The sequence below is a fragment of the Zonotrichia albicollis genome, unplaced genomic scaffold (genome assembly GCF_047830755.1).
Source record: "Zonotrichia albicollis isolate bZonAlb1 unplaced genomic scaffold, bZonAlb1.hap1 Scaffold_142, whole genome shotgun sequence".
In the NCBI taxonomy this organism is placed as follows: domain Eukaryota; kingdom Metazoa; phylum Chordata; class Aves; order Passeriformes; family Passerellidae; genus Zonotrichia; species Zonotrichia albicollis.
The window spans coordinates 67,501-75,000 of NW_027428358.1; positions in this window are offsets into that span (position 1 = coordinate 67,501).

Sequence of the window (7,500 nt, forward strand, 5' to 3'; positions counted from 1 at the left end):
CCAACCCCAACCCCAACCCCAACCCTAACCCTAACCCTAACCCCAACCCCAACCCCAACCCACACCCTAACCCTAACCCTAACCCCGAGGTAGACCTGGTGTCCCAGGGCCCGGGGTAGACCTGGTGTCAGAGGGCCCCGGGGTAGACCTGGTGTCCCAGGGCCCGGGGTAGACCTGGTGTCCCGTTCCCCGGGGTAGACCTGGTGTCAGAGGGCCCCGGGGTAGACCTGTTGTCCCAGGGCACGGGGTAGACCTGGTGTCCCGGGCGCCAGGGTAGACCTGGTGTCCGAGGGCCCTGGGTAGACCTGGTGTCCCAGGGCCCGGGGTAGACCTGGTGTCCCGGGGCCCGGGGTAGACCTGGTGTCCCAGGGCCCGGGGTAGACCTGGTGTCCCGTTCCCCGGGGTAGACCTGGTGTCCTGGGACCATGGGTAGACCTGGTGTCCCGTTCCCCGGGGTAGACCTGGTGTCCCGTTCCCCGGGGTAGACCTGGTGTCCCGGGCCCCGGGGTAGACCTGGTGTCCCGTTCCCCGGGGTAGACCTGGTGTCAGAGGGCCCCGGGGTAGACCTGTTGTCCCAGGGCCCGGGGTAGACCTGGTGTCCCGTTCCCCGGGGTAGACCTGGTGTCCCGGGCCCCGGGGTAGACCTGGTGTCCCGTTCCCCGGGGTAGACCTGGTGTCAGAGGGCCCCGGGGTAGACCTGTTGTCCCAGGGCCCGGGGTAGACCTGGTGTCCCGTTCCCCGGGGTAGACCTGGTGTCCGAGGGCCCTGGGTAGACCTGGTGTCCCAGGGCCCGGGGTAGACCTGGTGTCCCGTTCCCCGGGGTAGACCTGGTGTCCGAGGGCCCTGGGTAGACCTGGTGTCGCGGGCCCCGGGGTAGACCTGTTGTCCTAGAGCACTGGGTAGACCAGGTGTCGCGGGCCCCGGGGTAGACCTGGTGTCCCAGGGCCCGGGGTAGACCTGGTGTCCCGTTCCCCGGGGTAGACCTGGTGTCCTGGGACCATGGGTAGACCTGGTGTCGCGGGCCCCGGGGTAGACCTGTTGTCCCAGGGCCCGGGGTAGACCTGGTGTCCCGGGCGCCAGGGTAGACCTGGTGTCCGAGGGCCCTGGGTAGACCTGGTGTCCCGTTCCCCGGGGTAGACCTGGTGTCCTGGGACCATGGGTAGACCTGGTGTCCCGTTCCCCGGGGTAGACCTGGTGTCCCGGGGCCCGGGGTAGACCTGGTGTCCCGGGCCCCGGGGTAGACCTGGTGTCCCGTTCCCCGGGGTAGACCTGGTGTCAGAGGGCCCCGGGGTAGACCTGTTGTCCCAGGGCCCGGGGTAGACCTGGTGTCCCGTTCCCCGGGGTAGACCTGGTGTCCGAGGGCCCTGGGTAGACCTGGTGTCCCGTTCCCCGGGGTAGACCTGGTGTCCCGTTCCCCGGGGTAGACCTGGTGTCAGAGGGCCCCGGGGTAGACCTGTTGTCCCAGGGCACGGGGTAGACCTGGTGTCCCGGGCGCCAGGGTAGACCTGGTGTCCGAGGGCCCTGGGTAGACCTGGTGTCCGAGGGCCCTGGGTAGACCTGGTGTCCCAGGGCCCGGGGTAGACCTGGTGTCCCGGGGCCCGGGGTAGACCTGGTGTCCCAGGGCCCGGGGTAGACCTGGTGTCCCGTTCCCCGGGGTAGACCTGGTGTCCTGGGACCATGGGTAGACCTGGTGTCCCGTTCCCCGGGGTAGACCTGGTGTCCCGTTCCCCGGGGTAGACCTGGTGTCCCGGGCCCCGGGGTAGACCTGGTGTCCCGTTCCCCGGGGTAGACCTGGTGTCAGAGGGCCCCGGGGTAGACCTGTTGTCCCAGGGCCCGGGGTAGACCTGGTGTCCCGTTCCCCGGGGTAGACCTGGTGTCCGAGGGCCCTGGGTAGACCTGGTGTCCCGTTCCCCGGGGTAGACCTGGCGTCCCGGGCCCCGGGGTAGACCTGGTGTCCCGGGCGCCGGGGTAGACCTGGTGTCAGAGGGCCCCGGGGTAGACCTGTTGTCCCAGGGCACGGGGTAGACCTGGTGTCCCGGGCGCCAGGGTAGACCTGGTGTCCGAGGGCCCTGGGTAGACCTGGTGTCCGAGGGCCCTGGGTAGACCTGGTGTCCCAGGGCCCGGGGTAGACCTGGTGTCCCGGGGCCCGGGGTAGACCTGGTGTCCCAGGGCCCGGGGTAGACCTGGTGTCCCGTTCCCCGGGGTAGACCTGGTGTCCTGGGACCATGGGTAGACCTGGTGTCCCGTTCCCCGGGGTAGACCTGGTGTCCCGTTCCCCGGGGTAGACCTGGTGTCCCGGGCCCCGGGGTAGACCTGGTGTCCCGTTCCCCGGGGTAGACCTGGTGTCAGAGGGCCCCGGGGTAGACCTGTTGTCCCAGGGCCCGGGGTAGACCTGGTGTCCCGTTCCCCGGGGTAGACCTGGTGTCCGAGGGCCCTGGGTAGACCTGGTGTCCCGTTCCCCGGGGTAGACCTGGCGTCCCGGGCCCCGGGGTAGACCTGGTGTCCCGTTCCCCGGGGTAGACCTGGTGTCAGAGGGCCCCGGGGTAGACCTGTTGTCCCAGGGCCCGGGGTAGACCTGGTGTCCCGTTCCCCGGGGTAGACCTGGTGTCCGAGGGCCCTGGGTAGACCTGGTGTCCCAGGGCCCGGGGTAGACCTGGTGTCCCGTTCCCCGGGGTAGACCTGGTGTCCGAGGGCCCTGGGTAGACCTGGTGTCGCGGGCCCCGGGGTAGACCTGTTGTCCTAGAGCACTGGGTAGACCAGGTGTCGCGGGCCCCGGGGTAGACCTGGTGTCCCAGGGCCCGGGGTAGACCTGGTGTCCCGTTCCCCGGGGTAGACCTGGTGTCCTGGGACCATGGGTAGACCTGGTGTCGCGGGCCCCGGGGTAGACCTGGTGTCCCAGGACCATGGGTAGACCTGGTGTCCCAGGGCCCGGGGTAGACCTGGTGTCCCGTTCCCCGGGGTAGACCTGGTGTCCTGGGACCATGGGTAGACCTGGTGTCCCGGGCCCCGGGGTAGGCCCTGGGACACCAGGTCTACCCCGGGGAACGGGACACCAGGTCTACCCCGAGTCCCGGGACAACAGGTCTACCCGGCGCTCGAGGACACCGGGTCTACCCCGGCGCCCGGGACACCAGGTCTACCCCGGTCCCTGGGACACCAGGTCTACCCGGCGCTCGAGGACACCAGGTCTACCCCGGAGCCCGGGACACCAGGTCTACCCCGGCCCCCGGGACACCAGGTCTACCCCCGAGCCCGGGACACCAGGTCTACCCCGGCCCCTGGGACACCAGGTCTACCCCGGCCCCTGGGACACCAGGTCTACCCCGGAGCCCGGGACACCAGGTCTACCCCGGCCCCTGGGACACCAGGTCTACCCCGGAGCCCGGGACACCAGGTCTACCCCGGTCCCCGGGACACCAGGTCTACCCAGCGCTCTAGGACAACAGGTCTACCCCGGCGCCCGGGACACCAGGTCTACCCAGGGCTCTAGGACAACAGGTCTACCCCGGCGCCCGGGATACCAGGTCTACCCAGGGCTCTAGGACAACAGGTCTACCCCGCTTCTGGCCCCTGGGACACCAGGTCTACCCCGTCTTGTGCCGAAGACACCAGGTCTACCCCGGAGCCCGGGACACCAGGTCTACCCCGGCGCCCGGGACACCAGGTCTACCCCGGAGCCCGGGACACCAGGTCTACCCCGGCCCCCGGGACACCAGGTCTACCCCGGAGCCCGGGACACCAGGTCTACCCCGGCGCCCGGGACACCAGGTCTACCCCGTCTTGTGCCGAAGACACCAGGTCTACCCCGGAGCCCGGGACACCAGGTCTACCCCGGCGCCCGGGACACCAGGTCTACCCCGGAGCCCCGGACACCAGGTCTACCCCGGCCCCCGGGACACCAGGTCTACCCCGGAGCCCGGGACACCAGGTCTACCCCGGCGCCCGGGACACCAGGTCTACCCCGGAGCCCCGGACACCAGGTCTACCCCGGCCCCCGGGACACCAGGTCTACCCCGGAGCCCCGGACACCAGGTCTACCCCGGCCCCCGGGACACCAGGTCTACCCCGGAGACCCGGACACCAGGTCTACCCCGGCGCCCGGGACACCAGGTCTACCCCGGCGCCCGGGACACCAGGTCTACCCCGGAGCCCCGGACACCAGGTCTACCCCGGCGCCCGGGACACCAGGTCTACCCCGGAGACCCGGACACCAGGTCTACCCCGGCGCCCGGGACACCAGGTCTACCCCGGAGCCCCGGACACCAGGTCTACCCCGGCCCCCGGGACACCAGGTCTACCCCGGAGACCCGGACACCAGGTCTACCCCGGCGCCCGGGACACCAGGTCTACCCCGGAGCCCGGGACACCAGGTCTACCCCGGCGCCCGGGACACCAGGTCTACCCCGGAGCCCCGGACACCAGGTCTACCCCGGCCCCCGGGACACCAGGTCTACCCCGGAGACCCGGACACCAGGTCTACCCCGGCCCCCGGGACACCAGGTCTACCCCGGGCTCTAGGACAACAGGTCTACCCCGCTTCTGGCCGGAGACACCAGGTCTACCCCGTCTTGTGCCGCAGACACCAGGTCTACCCCGTCTCGGGCCGGGGACACCAGGTCTACCCCGTCTCTGGCCGCGGACAGCCGGTCTACCCCGTCTCGGTCCGGGGACACCAGGTCTGCTGGCTCTCGGGCCGGGGACACCAGGTCTTCTCCGGATCTGGCGGGACACCAGGTCTACCCCGGTCCCTGGGACACCAGGTCTACCCCGGCGCCCGGGACACCAGGTCTACCCCGGAGCCCGGGACACCAGGTCTACCCCGGCGCCCGGGACACCAGGTCTACCCCGGAGCCCCGGACACCAGGTCTACCCCGGCGCCCGGGACACCAGGTCTACCCCGGAGACCCGGACACCAGGTCTACCCCGGCGCCCGGGACACCAGGTCTACCCCGGAGCCCCGGACACCAGGTCTACCCCGGCCCCCGGGACACCAGGTCTACCCCGGCGCCCGGGACACCAGGTCTACCCCGGAGCCCGGGACACCAGGTCTACCCCGGCGCCCGGGACACCAGGTCTACCCCGGAGCCCCGGACACCAGGTCTACCCCGGCCCCCGGGACACCAGGTCTACCCCGGAGACCCGGACACCAGGTCTACCCCGGCCCCCGGGACACCAGGTCTACCCCGGGCTCTAGGACAACAGGTCTACCCCGCTTCTGGCCGGAGACACCAGGTCTACCCCGTCTTGTGCCGCAGACACCAGGTCTACCCCGTCTCGGGCCGGGGACACCAGGTCTACCCCGTCTCTGGCCGCGGACAGCCGGTCTACCCCGTCTCGGTCCGGGGACACCAGGTCTGCTGGCTCTCGGGCCGGGGACACCAGGTCTTCTCCGGATCTGGCGGGACACCAGGTCTACCCCGGTCCCTGGGACACCAGGTCTACCCCGGCGCCCGGGACACCAGGTCTACCCCGGAGCCCGGGACACCAGGTCTACCCCGGCGCCCGGGACACCAGGTCTACCCCGGCGCCCGGGACACCAGGTCTACCCCGGCGCCCGGGACACCAGGTCTACCCCGGAGACCCGGACACCAGGTCTACCCCGGCCCCCGGGACACCAGGTCTACCCCGGAGACCCGGACACCAGGTCTACCCCGGCGCCCGGGACACCAGGTCTACCCCGGCGCCCGGGACACCAGGTCTACCCCGGAGCCCCGGACACCAGGTCTACCCCGGCCCCCGGGACACCAGGTCTACCCCGGAGACCCGGACACCAGGTCTACCCCGGCCCCCGGGACACCAGGTCTACCCCGGAGCCCGGGACACCAGGTCTACCCCGGCCCCTGGGACACCAGGTCTACCCCGGCCCCTGGGACACCAGGTCTACCTCGCGCCGGCGGGACTTAGTCAAATAGCGGCGGGTGCCGGGTAGACCTGTTGTCTCGGCCGGCTGCGGAAGTTCACCAAGGGGTCGCTGTTGTCGGCTGCCTCCGGCTACCTCATCGTAGGCTGCGGCCTGAGGCGGCGCCCCTTCCCGGTCGATCTCCCTCGGTCCTCTTGGAGGCCTCGGCGGCTTGGGACTTATCTGCCCGTATTATGGGAGCGAGGTGACGGGCCGCATCCCCGTAGGTTGGCTGAGGCTGTGCCTACGTTTCAGGCGGAGAGGAGCAGCCGCACTCAGGTGGCCGGCAAAGGGAAAAAGCCAGTGTTCCGCCTAGCCGGGGCGAGTCTCCTTGTGGCTCGGCTCCGGCTCCCGTCCCTCCCGGGGAAGTTGGCACAGTGAGAGCGAGGCCGAGAGAGAAGGGCTGAGAAAAGACGGACCGGATCCCCCCGAGAGACCGAGAGAGAAGGGCTGCGAGCGGAGGGGCCGGTTCCCCCGGGAGGCCGAGAGATAGAGAGAAGGGGCCGGATTCCCCCCGGGATGCCGAGAGAGAAGGGCTGCCGAGCGGAGGGGCCGGATTCCCCCCGGGATGCCGAGAGAGAAGGGCTGCCGAGCGGAGGGGGCCGGTTTCCCCCGGGATGCCGAGAGAGAAGGGCTGCCAGCGGGGAGGGGCCGGTTTCCCCCGGGATGCCGAGAGAGAAGGGCTGCCGAGCGGAGGGGCCGGATCTCCCCCCGGGATGCCGAGAGAGAAGGGCTGCCGAGCGGAGGGGCCGGATCTCCCCCCGGGATGCCGAGAGAGAAGGGCTGCCGAGCGGAGGGGCCGGATCTCCCCCCGGGATGCCGAGAGAGAAGGGCTGCCGAGCGGAGGGGCCGGATCTCCCCCCGGGATGCCGAGAGAGAAGGGCTGCCGAGCGGAGGGGCCGGATCTCCCCCCGGGATGCCGAGAGAGAAGGGCTGCCGAGCGGAGGGGCCGGTTTCCCCCCGGGATGCCGAGAGAGAAGGGCTGCCGAGCGGAGGGGCCGGATCTCCCCCCGGGATGCCGAGAGAGAAGGGCTGCCGAGCGGAGGGGCCGGATCCCCCCGGGATGCCGAGAGAGAAGGGCTGTGAAAGGCGATTCGAGAGAGCCGCTTGGCGGGCGAGGCGGCGGCGCCTCGTCCCTTTTGTGCCTGGCCTTAAGCCGGGGCCCACTCGGCGGGCACTGTTTCGGGCCGTCCGCCCGCCCGGTGAAGCTGCGGAGCCGGGGTCGGGGCGCCCCGTCCCCGGGCCGCCTCGTTGAAGCCGTCCCCCTTCCTCGGCCTTAAGCCGGGGACCCGCGTTGGCGGGCGGAGTTTTTCGGAGTTGACGGACCCGGCACCCGACAGAGAGAGAGAGAGAGAGAGAGATTCCGAGAGCCCCCCGGACCTTTCCCGGGCGAGGCGGCGGCGCCTCGTCCACCTCGGTCGTGGGCGCATCGACCGAGCCCCTTGGGCCGGGCGGGCTGGGTTGCCACGCGGGTCCGCGTTTTTTCTTTTTTTTCCGCGGTTTAGGCGCGCCGGTGCGCGGGCAGAGAGTGGGGGCGCCCGCCCGGCCTCCGCGGATTTTTCTCTGGCGGCCTTAAGCCGCGGCACCGAGGAGCCGTTGCG